Source organism: Microcebus murinus, chromosome 20 (genome assembly GCF_040939455.1).
Source record: "Microcebus murinus isolate Inina chromosome 20, M.murinus_Inina_mat1.0, whole genome shotgun sequence".
Classification (NCBI taxonomy): domain Eukaryota; kingdom Metazoa; phylum Chordata; class Mammalia; order Primates; family Cheirogaleidae; genus Microcebus; species Microcebus murinus.
Window position 1 is genome coordinate 15146603 of NC_134123.1, and position 16372 is coordinate 15162974.

Consider the following 16372-nt stretch of genomic DNA (forward strand, 5'->3'; position numbering starts at 1 on the left):
AATATGAAAAATTGAGACTGATCAATACCATCAAGGGATTACAATGGAGCTATAGCAGTGAACTCCAAGTACAGGAAAATTATTAAAATGATAGACATGAAATTCAGAATAAGGATGGCAAATAAGATGAATGGAATTGAAAAGAAAGTTGAACACCAACAAAACAAAAGCCAAAAAATATTTCAGAAAATTAATGAAAAAGTAACTTATGAGCTTAACAAAATTAGGAAGGATATAATAGAACTTAAAGGAATGAAAGACTCTTTCAGGGATTCTCAAAATGCAGCAGAAAGTTTCCACAACACATTAAACCTAAGGGAAGAAAGTATCTCAGAGCTTGAAGACAAAGCTCTGGAGCTAACCCAATCACTTAAAGAGGCAAAGAAGAGAAGAATAAGTGCAGAATAATCACTTAGAGAGATGTGGAACTATGCAACGAAAACAAACATCTGGATTATAGGTATGCCTGAGGGAGAAGAAGAAAGTACTAAAAGCATGGAAAAATCTATTTGAGGGAATTATTGTGGAAAACTTCCCCAGTCTTGCTAGAGATCCAGACATCCAGATACAAGGTGGTCATCGAACTCCAGGAAGATTCATAGCAAATAGAACATCTCCAAGACACATAGTAATCAACCTGGCCAAAGTCAAAATGAAAGAGGAAATTCTACAAGTAGCAAGATGTAAGCAATAACTTCCCTACAAGGGAAAAACCATCAGGATGACAGCAGACTTCTCAGTAGAAACCTTATAAGCCAGAAGGGAGTCCGTCTCCATCTAAAATCTTTTTTTTTTTTTTTTTTTTTTTTTGAGACAGAGTCTCACTACGTTGCCCAGGCTAGAGTGAGTGCCGTGGCTTCAGCCTGGCTCACAGCAACCTCAATCTCCGGGGCTCAGCGATCCTACTGCCTCAGCCTCCTGAGTAGCTGGGACTACAGGCATGCGCCACCATGCCCGGCTAATTTTTTGTATATATATTTTTAGTTGGTCAATTAATTTATTTCTATTTTTGGTAGAGACGGGGTCTCGCTCAGGCTGGTTTCGAACTCCTGACCTTGAGCAATCCGCTCGCCTTGGCCTCCCAAAGTGCTACATCTAAAATCTTTTTAACCAACTGCCAGCCTATAATTTTGTACCCTGCAAAATGAAGTTTCACATTTTAGGGAGAAATTAAGTCTTTTCCAGACAAGCTAACTCTGAGGGAATTTGCCAAGTCAATATCTACACTGAGGACATACTCAGAACTTCACTATACCTGGTTCAGCACAATAGATGTCCACCACTATAAACCCCCCCGAAAGCTAAAGGTCAGAGCCCAGTAAACACAATGGCTCAGGAGGTAAAAAAAGGGCAATAAAGTTCTACTCAACAGGAAAAACAGAAATACATTCCACTTATCAAATCTTTCAATAAATGTGAATGGCTTGCACTCTTCACTGTAGAGACATAGACTGGCTGAATGGATAAGAAAAATAAGCCAAGTATCTTTTGTCTCCAGGAAACACATCTAATTCATAAGACTCATTCAGATTAAAGGGAAGGGATGAAAAACAATATTCCATTTAAATGGAAACCAAAAGAAAGATGGTGCAGCAGTTCTTACATGAGGCAACATAGACTTCAAATCAACAAAAGTAAAGAAAGACATTATAAAATGGTAAAAAGAGCAATTTAACAAGAAGACATAACAATTCTAAATATTTACATACCTAACACAGATATGCCCAGATTCATAAAGCAAATCCTACTTGACCTAAACAAAATGATAAATAGCAGCACCGTAATAGTTGAGGACATCAACACTCTTCTGAGAGAACAGGAGAGATCCTCCAAACAAAAAATAAACAAAGAAACAATGGACTTAAACAGAAATCTAGAACAAATGGGCCTAATAGACATGGAACACTGTACCAAAAAACTACTGAATATACATTCTTCTCATCAGCTCAGGGAAGATTCTCTAAGATTGATCACATCCTAGGCCACAAAACATATCTCAACAAATAAAAAAAAAAAAAAGAAAGAAATTGTACCATGCATCTTCCTAAGTAACTGGAAAAGAATGAGCAAACCAATCCCTAACCCAGCAGAAGAAAAGAAACAACCAATATGAGAGCAGAACTAAATGAAATCTATAACAAAAGAACTATAGAAGATTAATGAAACAAAAGTTGGGACTTGGAAAAGATAAACAAGATTGGCATACCTCTCACTAGATTAACCAAAAACAGAAAAAAAAGGATTCTAATAAGCTCAATCAGGAATGAAAAAAGAGAAATCACATCTGATACCATGGAAATATAAAATATCATCTATGAATACTATTTAATATAAAAAATCTATATGCACATAAAATTGAAAACATGGAGGAAATGGAAAAATTCTTAGAAACACACAAGCTCCCTAGGCTGAATCAGGAAGAAATAGAAATCCTGAACACATCAATATCAAATACCAAAATTGAAACATCAATAAAAAAATCTTCCCACAAAAAAGTCCTAGACCAGATGGTTTCACAGCAAAATTTTACCAGACCTCTAAAGACAAACTGATACCTATCTTGCAGTAATTATTCCATAACATCAAGAAGGAAAGAATCCTCCCCAACATATTTTATGAAGGCAACGGCACCTTGATACCAAGGCCAGGAAAGGACTCAACAAAGAAAGAGAACCACAGACCAATATCCCTTATGAATATATAATAGATAAAAAAATTCTCAATAAAATACTAGCAAACAGAATTCAGCTGCTCAACAAAAAAATAATTCATCACGACCAAGTGGGCTTCATCCCAGAGATATAAAGATGGTTCAACATATGCAAATCTATAAATGTAATTCGCCACATAAATAGAAGTAAAAACAAAGACCATATGATCCTCTCAATAGATGCAGAAAAAGCATTCGACAAAATTGATCACCATTTTAGATAAGAACGCTTAACAAAATAAGCATAGATGGGAGTTACCTTAAAGTTATAAAAAACATATAAGACAAACCAACAGCCAACATCATACTGAATAGGAAAATATTGAAAGCATTCCTGCTTAGAACTGGAACCAGACAACGTTGCCCACTATCACCACTTATATTCAACATAGTGCTGGAATTCCTAGCCAGAACAATCAGACAAGAAAAGGAAATCAAAGTTTTCCAAATTGGGGCAGAAGAGGTCAAACTATCTGTCTTTGCTGATGATATGATCTTGTATCTAGAAAGATTATGTCAAGAAACATCTCAAATTAATAAATAAATTCAGTAATGTCTCAGGTTACAAAGTCCATGTACACAAATCAGTAGCATTCCTTTATATCAACAACAATTAAGCTGAGAATCAAATCAAAGACTTAATAACTTTAAAAATAGCAACAAATAAAATAAAATACCTAGTACTATATTTAACGAAGGAGGGGAAAGAGCTCTACAGGTAGAACTTTGAAACACTGAGGAAGGAAATTGCAGAGGATATAAACAAATGGAAAAACATATCATGCTCATGGGTCAGTAAAATCAACAATGTTAAAATGTCTATATTACCCCAAATGGTTTACAGATTCAATGCAATCCCCATTAAAATACCAATGTCATTTTTTACAGATCTATAACAAATAATTCTTCACTTTGTGTGGAACCAGAAAAGATCCCAAATAGCCAAAGCAACCTTAAGCAAAAAGAACAAGAGACATAACTTTTCCCAACTTCAAGCTATACTACAAGGCTACAGTAACCAAAAACCATAGTATTGCCACAAGGACAGAGCCACAGACAAATGGATCAGAAGAGAACAAAGATACAAAACCATCCTCATATTACCATCTGATTTTGACAAAGCAGACAAAAACATACACTGGAGAAAAGAATCTCTATTCAATAAATGGTGCTGGGAAAACTGGATAGCCACATGTAGAAGACTGAATCAGGATCCACACCTGTCACCACTAACAAAAATTAAGTCACAATACACAACAGACTTAAACCTAAGGCTTGAAACTATAAGAATTCCAGAAGAAAATTTTAGAAAAACTCTTACAGATATTGGCCTAGGCAAAGAATTCATGAAGAAGAACCCAAAAGCAATCACAGCAACAACAAAAATGAACAAATGGGACTGGATTAAATAGTTTCTGCAGTGCCAAGGGAACAATCAATAAAGTGGACAGATACTCTACAGAATAGGAAAAATATTTGCATTCTTTACATCCAATAAAGGGCTGATAACCAGAATCTACAAAGAATTCAAGCAAATTAGCAAGAAGAAATCAGACAACCCCATTAAAAAGTGGGCAAAAGGCATGAGTAGAACCTTTTCAAAAGAAGATAGACCAATGGCCAATAAACATATTAAAAATTGCTCAACATCTCTAATCATCAGGGAAATACAAATGAAAATAACATTGAGATATCACTTAACTCCAGTCTTAATGGCTTTTATGAAAAAGTTCCAAAACAACAGATGTTAGTGTGGATGCTGAGAGAAGGAATGCTTATATACTGTTTATGACATTGCAGCCTAGTTCAACCTCTATGGAAAGTAGTATGGAGAAACCTCAAAGAACTAAAAGTAGACCTACCATTTGATCCAGCAATCCCACTAATGGGAATTTAACCAAAGGAAGAAAAGTCATTCTACCAAAAAGACACATACTCAAATGTTTATTGCAGTACTATTCACAGTTGCAAAGATGTGAAATCAACCCTAGTGCCCATCAGTTCATGAGTGGATCAATAAAATGTGGTATATCTATCTAATGCCTTTTACAACAACTTGGATAGAACTGGAGACCTGAGTGAAGTATCTAAAAAATGAAAAAAATAAATACTACATATACTCACTATTAAGTTGGAACTAACTGATGAACACACATGTTGGTAGAAGGAAGTAAAGCCTAATGGAAATCAAGCAGGTGGGAGGAGGATGGAGGGGATGGGCAAAAACCTACCTAACTAGTACAATAAGCACTGTCTGGGTGACAGGAACATTTATAACCATGATTCAAGCATTATAAGAATGTGACATGTAACCAAAAATATTTGTACCCCCATAATACTTTGAAATAAAAAAAGATATAATTTCTCTGAATCTTTATTTTATTCTTCCAAGCTGTATTTTACAATTTATAATCAAGGTTAAATATTCAGGTTGACTTCAAAAGGAAAATATAATTGATATTACATTATTCAATAAGCAGTTTACTTGTGATTATTGTAAAGCAATAATTTATGTAGAACTTAAGGAAATTTTTAAGTCAAAGAAAGAAAAAATGTTATGACTTCTGGGGTCCAGAAATTCGAAAGTTTTCAATTATTTTTTAGAGTCTATCAGATAATTATATTACTTTATCATTATCTTTCTTTCCTTTCCCATCTTTTCTTCCTCTCTTCCTTCCTTTCGTCATTCCTTCCTTCCCATTTTAGAAGAGAGGCTAGGGATATATTGCCTGTTATTGAAAGTGAATAACAACACATACAAATAAATACATTTTCAGCATGGGGAAAAACACATGCCTTTTCATAAAAATTATTTGTTGGAACAGTTTTTAAAAGACCAAATGCAGTCTATTAAAAACAGAAGAATAGATACATGTTCCTCATCTTTCTATCAGCTTATTTTTATTTCTAGTCTGTTCCTGGGTCTTCACAGCTTGTTATTTCTTTGCTGACCTTCAATGATGGGAATAGACATACTTAGAATTGTGACTTACTTTAATAAAATGGTTTGACTAGGAGAAGCAGGTGACAGTCAGATTGTAATGGATGTGTGCACTTTCTGGTCACGGCACCTCACACTCTTCTCCATTAGAAAGTGATTCCACACTAATGTACTAAACTTGATGATTTGAAAAGACATGTCTCTCAAGTTGCCACTATGTATAAATCTCATATTTATAGAGGTAATGAAAAACCATGGGTATTCTAACACAATAGGTCCAAACCTGTGTGGCACCACAGTTATTAGGTGCATTTTTGGTCAAGATGGCTAACTGGCCTGAGACTTGATATATTTGTCAATTGAGATGATAATGCTGACTCCTAAAGTTGTTGCAGAAAATCAAATAAATTAATATATGTCCAATGCCTATCATACAGTTGAACTCAGTAAGTAATTATGTTTTTCCATTTTCAGGGTACTATTCTGTATTACATATGATCCTATAATATACATATGTTTATTCTATCACTATTATGATCAGAAAGTCCTAAATACTGTTGTAGAAGAATTTAGTAATTGCTTTTGGGAAATGTATGCTTTTTAACATGGTTAAGTAGTTAATAGCAGGAGTTTGAGATTACAGTGAGCTATGATGAGGCCTCTGCACTCCAGCCTGTGTTACAAAGTGAGACCCTGTCTCTAAAAAATAAAAAAAGAAATAATAAAAAGAAATATCAAATAACAGGTACTTATTTCAAGATTTAATAATAAAGTTTATCCATAAAAATTTGGTACCATGAGATCAAAATATCCTATAACATCTTTCTATAGTAATATCTAATTTATATATTTTATTTACAAATTTAACTGGATGTGTAGCCAGAGAAGACTTTATGATAGATAGATAACAATAACATATGTAGTTTTACAAACACCAAAGAAGTTGTTGTAAAGAAACTTTTGAATATCTTTCTATTTATAAGCATCTGAATATTTTCATTCTTATACTAAGAATTTTGATAAGTAGGTTGAATTTAGTATGGATACTATTTTCTTATATATACTGTAATGGCAAACATGTATTATAAATCATATTTTGGTCATACCAATGTTAATATGTGAGGGGTTTTAAAGATTTGTTATAAGTTATTTTGATATGTCTTGTCTCCCCTTGGCACATTTTTGATCCAGAATCAATACATATTAAAAATCTTGAATGGTGGGGAAATAATTGCATATTGATGTTTTAATGCAATATGCATGCATTAAAAATTTTTCAGTAAAAAAGAAATAATTAATAATATTCATTGAATGCTTACTCTGTTCTAGGCACTCTTCCAAACTCTTTATCATTATTTTATTTCAGAAGTCGATGCTGTTATGATCTACATTTTATAAATTAGAAAAGGAACTCAGTGAGTGGTTAAGTAACTTGGCCACTGTTACTTAAATAATAAGTGGAATAGTTTAGAAATGAACACAGGCAATCTATCAATGGTTAAATTATGGGGTGCCTATGTCAGTTTCCTTGTTCAAGGAACTTCAGAGTATTAAATGAAGTAGTCCATGTAAAGCACATAAGACATTTATTATTATCTGCCAGATTATATGCTAAGAATTGTGTTTGAATAGTCACATTTAATCTTCATTACAGCTTTTTGAGGCAGGTGCTACTGTTATCCCCATTTTACAGATTAGGAAACTGAAACTCCGTGTTATGAAGGTTGCTTTACAAACATAAAACCATGACAAAGATTATTTGACAAATTAAACAGATAATAGACAAATTCCTATTTGTATTAATTAAAAATCACAGTGCTGCAAAATGCTGCATGCAAAAAGGGACCCTGTGATCATTTTAAATATGTTCCATGTAGAATGTCTTTTATTACCAATTCATGAAACACATTGACTTCTCAAAGGATCCTTAAAGTTCCAGAGTAAAGAACTTTATCAAACACTGTTTTACCAAGAGCTTTGAAAATTTTTTGACTCTGAAATCTCTTAAGTTTTGTTGTTGTTGTTATTGTTATCTGCATGATGTGGAACAAGTATCCTGGAACATGCTTCAAAATACATTGGTTTAATAGCAGTAGGTGTCCTTAATGTCATTCTTACAGGCATGTTATGACTTTCAAGGGACAGACACACTCAATTATAATGATATTCTTTCCCTTCACATAGGTAAAACAAGAATAAGAAAGGCCAATGAATTTCTGAATATTTTATGATGAATTATAAACTTTTTAAATTTATCAAATCAGTTTTCTCTATTCCCATGTTCATTGGTATTATGAGTATGTGGCTAGTCTATGTACTAAGTAAACCAGATCTAGGTGCATGCAATTCATCCTCTGGTTGGTGTTGCCAAAGAAAATATGCTCAAATTTATTGGATAACCACTGAACACTTCTTGAATGTACATGGACAATTCAACCTCTCTGTGTCATCCCTTGTTCTACTTTATTTAGATATGACAAGGCTGTTGAAATACATCATGTGTGCATTTTACAGTTTCAGTATTAGAGAACAACGTTAGCACTACAATTGATTATAATTATTGTCACTTAGGGGGCTATTTCAATTTATCTGTAAGTCCTAAGGTTTTCAAAGGCTATTTAATAACATGAGGAAGCTGCACTCATAAGCTTTAATGAAAAGTATGTTATAAAATTATACATACACACATTTTAAGATTATTAGAGAAATTAAATATATAATTAAGGGTGACTTATTTTGAAAATTAATTAAATTCTAATACAGTTTATTTGTTTATTCCTTCATTTGTTTATCTGCTCATTTGTTACATTACTCAACTTTGCTGGAGAAATAGAGGACTTTAGAATTTGTGTGGCTTATAACAACTAATCTTTGTTTCATACTCATGCTATTTATCTGCAATAGACATGGGCCAAGAAGCAGTCCCTCTTTTAGACATGCCATTGTCATGACAGAGGGAAAAGTACAAAAGAATTGGAATAAACACACAATGGCTTTGAAGGCCCAATTCAAGTATGGTATGTACCGTTGTCTACTCACATTTCATTAGCCAAAGCACGTTTAGATGGGCAAGGTAGTATTGTCCTCCTGCAGGAGAACTGAAAGCCCATTGCAATGAGAAGGGAGGCATATGCTCTTACAGAAACCAGAACTATATAATTAGAAACGATACTGTAATCTACCATATTTGCTATCCTTTTTCCTTGTTATATTTATCAAACATTTTCATTGGTCTTGCAATGTTTGGCACTGTCCTAAGCACTTTCAAATATCAACTTAGCCTTCACAGCAATCCTGAAAGGTAGGTACTATTATTATCCCCAGTGTACAGGTGAGAAAATTCTGACACAGTGAAGTTGCCCAAGGTTAATAAGTTTGCAATGGCCAAGTTTCAATACCAAGAAGTCATCCTGGCTCCAAAGTCTATCTATGCTCTTCATGTCTCCACCCAGAGGTAGCCAGAGAGGCGGCGCATTATAGTAGCAAGAGGGGGGTCTCTTGTTTCTTCTTTATAATTTTTAGTAGTTTCAGAATTCTTTATAAAGTAGTTTTTTAATTTATATACTGTTCTAAATTAAATAAAACCATAAAGATGGTGAGAACACAAAAGCTGTTAAAATCTTTTATTTCTTGTGTCTCACAAGCAAACATTTTCAAAGGCATTTGATTCAATCTTGTGATGGCATCTCATTATCTCTCCTTGTCCCCACAAACCTGAAATATACAGGGCGGCTTTGCCTTGTTTTCCCTTTCTTACCATCATGGATAATAAGAAAGTTCTAATTCTCAGTGTCCTGAACTGAATCATTTAATCTAACTCCTTAATGATAAAAAACTGATAGACCTTTTATTGTTAACAGGCCAGGGCCTTACAAAGAGTTCAGAAGAATTCACTAAATATGAACATGTCTCCTTTTTATCTGACACAGGGTGTGTTTAAGTCAATAACGTGGGACTTTCATGGTATGTAACATGTGGGTCATATTGTGTTTTCTAATCTCTGGGATTCTTGCTGCTATTTTAGGAATAATTTGTTATTATATACTTTTTTTTCTAGGATTATTACCACTTCACTTTCATCACTCTGATTTTTATTTTCTGTATAGTAACTGCATACAACAGTCCTGTTAACACTCCTAAGCTTCTAAAATTAAAATCCTTCTGTAACTGCTTTGTTCAACATATGTAGGGAGACATTATGATAGAAATAATTCCAAATTATATGTGTTCATTTTGGTGGTTGACTTTGCACTCTAGTCATATTGCCAATTTCAGGTTTCCTTAGGACAATGAATTAAAATTCAACAGGATGGATAACTCAGCCAATGTTCACTGTACCAACCAATTTTCTCAGAATTTGATTATGCTGGAAATAAATGTATTGAAATAGTAGTCAAGAATCTGGTTGAGGCTGTATATAAAAGGCATTTATATTATAATGAGGGTTCATTTTCTTCTAGAGACCATAGCATACTAAAATACCAGATGACATTAAAATATTGTTATTAACCATAACTCAGACTTGGATTCACTATTACATTACGTATGAACAATCAGAGGAGGATTAGAGGACAAATGTCAGAGCTAAGCTTAATGAGCACTGAGTAGGGTATTTGAACTTGTCACAGGAGCAACATTGAGGTGGACAAGCATTAATCTTTTCAAGTTATCAAACTTTCAAGTTTCCCTTTTTTTTTACTCATTTAGAGCAAGATTCAGAAGAATATTTAAAAGGGCTTAGCAAATTGAAGGTTATAAGAACTATTCTTTTCCTTTTAGAGCCAGAAAACCATTAACAATTTTTTAAAAAGAGTATTTCTCTGGTTCTAATCCTCAATTTTATACCTGCTTTTTACTTTCCAATTTGAAGGTATGATCAGGTAAGAATATCCTTGTCTCTTTTATGGAGGGAAGAATATCTATCAGTACTTAAGTGATGAATGGAGTTACAACTACCGATAACAGCTTCCAGTTTGCAAGTCCTTAATATGTGTCAGGCACACAGTACTAGGAGCTTTGTAAATATCATTGCAACTATTTTTTTAAAACATCTTTCCAAAATCTCCATTTCTTTGTCTGTAAAATAAACTTAATGATGATTACATGAATTTTCCAAAGTCGCAGAGTCAGTAGAAATAGAAGAATTGGGATTGATCTTTCAAGCTTTTTCTATAATCCAACGACTTTCCTCTAACAAAATTGGAGTTTCTTGAAATCATTATTTTATGCTCAATTTACTGATACCACATTCAGTTTACTGTAGAAATTGTATACATTTAAAATTAATTTGCCCAACGAATTTCTAATATGCAGAGGGGATTGTGTTTTCTTTTAACTGAAAATAACAGTGTAAATCATACCAGGTGGCCTGAATTGAGGCTGAAGAGAAAACATTCATTTTAAACTTCTCCTCTTAAAAACTAAAAGAAAAGAAGGACATGTCTCTAATGTGTAGGGCTGTATTTAGTACTTCCTATTAGGTGTCAGATTAGATACATAAAAATCATGAGTATGTCCATGAGGATCAGAGATTTAAGGCAATGATATGCATAAAAAGGAAAGACACATTGAATATCAGAATGCTATGATTTCGGGGAGTCAAATGCGTTGAAATACAAAGAGAATGATTAGGACAGCAAATTCAAGGAACCAAGGTGACATATAGAACCTACAATATTTTTCTCCCAGGATTAGGGAGTCTTTCAACTCTCTGCTAGGCATGGAGCCAGTCAGAGACTGGAGACAACTCAATTTTTGAGAATGGAAGAAGGTAATTCACATTTTTCAAAAGGCAAAATAGATTATTCTCCCCAAGAGTTTGGAGATATGAGATGATCTAGCAAAATTTAATTCATTTATATTAAGAAAAATTTAGTGTCTAGTGATTATAATGAGAATATTCGTATATTTGTATAACAAGGATTTAGAAGAAGATGGTTTTTAATGTTTTCATTAAGTATAACACAAGGAATTTGTGACAGTGTTACAAGTTTACCTAATCTGTATTGGATTACAGAGTTATCTAATATAGATTTCAAAAAGTTTATGGTCATTTTAGGTCAAGGAGAAATTTGAGACATTTGGAATTACATTCCTTAATTTTATGTGTCAAGTTGAATGCACATGGACTGTCCAGATGAAACATTATTTCAAGAGTGTCTGGAAGAGCGTTTCCAGAAGAGATTAACATTTGAGTTGGTGGACTCAGGAAAACAGATTTTGCTCTCCAATGTGAGTGGACATTATCTAATCCATTGAGGGACTGAATAGAACAAAATGAAGAGTAAGAAGGAATTCACCTTCTTCTTCTTCTTCTTCTTCTTTTTTTAGCATACTTCCTACATGCTTTAGTTGGATATCAATCTTCTCCTGACTTTGGAATGGGATTTCCAACATCAGCTCCCCTGGTTTTAAGGACTTTGGAGTTGGACTGAAACAACACCATCAGCTTTCCTGGGTCTCCAGATTGCAGATGGCAAATCATGGGACTTCTCAGCCTCTATAGTCACATGATTCAATTCTTCATTATAAATCTCTCTTTCTCTATATATATCCTATTGTGCTATTTCTCTGGGGAGCTTTGGATAATACAGTCTCTAAATTTCAAGGGTATTTAAGATAGTTTTTTTCTTGCTTTTCATTGTCTTTCACTTTTATTGAATAGTTTATAAACATGAGATTATACAAATCCTTCAAAGTTACATGTATTGACTAAATTGTGATATTATCTAATGTTGTTGCTAAATATGTGTCAGTGGTTTCCCATTACTCTTGAGATAAAGTTTAGGGATCCCAGCAGACCTGTAAGGCAATACAAGATTTGGCCCATGCTGGACTCTTTAACTTCTCCTACATATACTCCTGCTTATATGCCAATCCATAATAGCATCCTGTTGCCCTCCACAATTTTTTTTCTTTTTTTTTCTTATTGTTTAAGTGTTCTTGATTATGACAATAAAAATAATAGCCACAATTTTTTAATGAACAATTTTTTTATTACTGTTTCTTTTATTTTCTACATGGTCTCCTCCCATCTTCTCACAAACTACTATTTATTCCTTGAGACATAGGTAAAGTATTACCTTTTTTGTGACATGTTTCCTGACTTTTCACATCTACCCCACTCTTAATGTTGGTCACATAGTTCATCTTGTTTTGTTAGGATCTGGTGAATCTCTCCACGGTGGTGCTGATTACTCTTTTGTGTTTGTTTTTTTGCTTGCATTGATCTTCCACTACATACTGAGCTTATTGAAGGCATATACCATATTTTGTGAAATACTAAATTCTACGCCCTTGGGAATGCATCCTAATAAATACATAGTGTTTGTTGGTTCAGACTCAGTCCAAATCCCATTATTTCATAAATGAAGAGGTTAAGCTTAAGAGGGTTAATTGACTTGCCCAAGATTACACAGGTTAGTTCTTATATGTAATAGCTGTTAAATAGAAAGTTCAAAAAGACAGTACACATGGTCTGTATTAATACAGGTACCACAAAAATATAAAGAATGCTATGTAGTGATGGCTACCATGTGAAATAAAAGTACAGTCATCATTTGTAAAGCAAGCAACAAATTCATTGGGAAACAACCAGTTCTTCCTCATCCAAATCTCTTGTAAATATGAAATCAAACATAAAAAATACCTGCTCTGTGGTCCTTGTTTCTAGGTTGCCTTCTTAGAATGAAATGTATCTTTCCCAATGAACGCACTACATAATCCAAATTCAGCTTACAATTGCTGAAAGATATGTTATTTAATCCAAATACAATGATGAGCTCTATTCTTTTTGACACAATATAATCACTGCCCCAAATATAATAAATTCATTGAAATTCATCACAAAAATGGGTCGATTGGTGCTACAAAGGCAATATTTTCTTTATGACAAAGAGGTGGGATTTTGTTCTAAGTTGATTCAGCTGTCCTCATCTTCGATTTTTATGATGAATATACGTTTTCAGAAAGAGTGTATTTGTCTCTGATCCACTGGGTTCCTTAGAGACCACTGACAAATTGGAGTGTCTACTAAATCTTTTAAGGTTTCCTAGGGGCTGACATCACTAAAATTGGGGGTTAGGGCATAGGAAAAGTACATGAAAGAAAGAGAAGGGAAATTGGGCCATCTCCTCTCTCTTTCCACTTAAGTATATGTGGGAGTTAACATATATCTCTTACAACAATAGGAAAACAACTTCAAGAAAACCACAGACTAGATATTTCTGCCAGTGAAATTTTTCTAAGTAGCTCTGATTGAGGAATAGATTAATGGACTGTATTGAAAAGAAGAAGGAGTCATTAAACTGTCTATTTGAACTCAGAAAAGCTGCTCAGACAGAGTCCATCTGGCAATGCCAAAGGGACCGATTCCACGAGGATTGAAGGATCAGGTTTGCACAGTGAAAACCCCAATCCACTCATATTTTATTTCCATCTGTACACAGAGCAGTTCTGCTTTCCTAATTCCATTCATATCAGTTGCCTCACTCCATCCTCAAAACATTTGTGTCAAGTAAATGTTATGGTCACCATTTTGATAGACAAACAAAATCAGGCTTAGAGAAGAGTTTACTCCTGGCAACAGAGGTTTTCTCATTTTTAATGTGGTGTGTAATCCTGAAGTGAAATTTGGAGATGAAAATGCAATGGTTTAACTCCAGCTTTAGCCACTTGCTAATAGTGAGATCACGGACAAGTCACTTCAGTTCTTTGAGCATCAGTTGCTTCTCTGAGAAATGGAGACAATCGTATGACCAAATTTTTGTAAGGATGGTATAAAATAAGTTCCAATAAAAGTTTTATATAAAGCATATAAGGCTCAATACATTTACATTTCCTTTTTATTCTAGCTATACACCAGCCAGAGATGTTTGCTTGTTATCTTCAAGGTAATGGAAAATATAGTACCATACTCACAAAGTTTTGTGGAAACTCAAGAATTATTTACCAGTGAGGCACTTTGAAATTTTAAACCTAGATTTCCCAGAGGTAAATAACCTTATGCTCAAAAAAAAAAAAAAAAATCAAAATAAACGTACTAGTACACTTGGCATCTATTTTCCCTGAAGAAGAAACTGTGAAATGTTAACAGTAGACATCTCTTCAAATGTTGGAACATCCACCAAGCATAAACATACCTGGGTTTATCTGGTAGAATTAGATCTCAAAAGGGAATTTGCTTTGCAAATACTCCACAAAAAATGTGCAGATAAAAAAAAAAAAAAAACAACCTTATAGTACACACATCTTTATACTGGCTAATTCAAAATGTCATAAGAGTAAATTTAAAGAAACAGGTAAATTAATTCATTTCCAGCCCAAAGCCAACTTTCAATCTTAGTTTCTCTGGATATTTCTCTCTGAAAAATCCTCTGAGATTTCCAGCAGAAGAAAGTCTATTAATTTTCCATGTACTTGTTGATGCAAAAGCTATCAGGATTATGGGTTGAATATTTCTAGTGTAGGGAAAGCAAGGGATGCAATTAATCTCTGTGAACTAAAATATACCTCTTTTCATTAATCTTTTATTGTAAATGAGCAAAGTAATTGAACCAGTACCACACTGTCAGAATGAATGCAATGCCAGTGGGATATGCTTGAGAGAGCACATACTGATTGAGTATTAAATATCTAACGGCAATAATTTATGGTTCATTACCTCTTTTGGAGTCTCTTAGTTGCATAGGGCTGAATTCTAAGTAGCCAGACTTTTAGTTGAAAACAGCTTTCAAATGCTGAAGGCAGCAAGTTCATGCAACCCACAGACAATCTCCTTAATTTGGGCTGTTGCATACTAGTTAAACCTAACTATAAGAAGAATATTTGCAAGCAGGGATGATTGTTTTAAAAACAGAAAGATGTCATCTCCTCACTCCAAAATGCCCTTTGGCATACTTTGCCACGGTGCATTTATGAAAGTGCCAGATGACATGGACACAGAATTGTGAGTAGGGATATCATCTAAGTATAGATCCTGAAACTTCCTACATATTATGTAAATCCCCGTCTAGCTATCTGGTGGTTCAGATATCTCAGCTTCTGGTTTCAATTGACACTCACTTCCTTAATTGTATTCTGCCATGCCCTGTGGCATGATTTTGTTGCACATGAAAATGGAAGCTTTTTTCCTGCTGGTAACAAAATATGATCAACCTAAAGCAATGTTTATAGAAATGTGTGTTCTGGATTTGAAGATTGGGTCTATTCAGACCTCATGCAGTTTAAAAACAAATACTGTTAAAAGAAAGCAATATGAACCCTATATGTATGGCAAAGTGGTACTGTGGCTATTTATTTATTTAGCTGTTGGGTTTTAAACAAATTCCTTTATTCTAGGTTTACTTCAGTGTCCTAGGGAGCAGTTAATATTTGAGTTGACTTCTATTTTGTTTTTCAGAGCAAACGAGTATCTGCTTTGGTTCACAGTATCTGTTCAATGTGTAATATGTTTCTGAAATGCAATTTCAGATAAAAGAATAAGGACTTTGGATATGAATTGGACTTAAGTATATAATCATGTATGAGAACGTCTACAAACTTTTTTTTTTTTGACATCTTTTACCCTACTCATGTCAAATAGGTGATTTTTAAGAGAGACTTTTGAAATAATTGAATACCCTCTTTTCTTCTATAACATCTCTTTATTCCTCTCCTTTTCCCTCCTGCTTCTGTTAATGTTTCTAGCAATAGAAGGTGTAATTTTTACTGCATTATAAAAA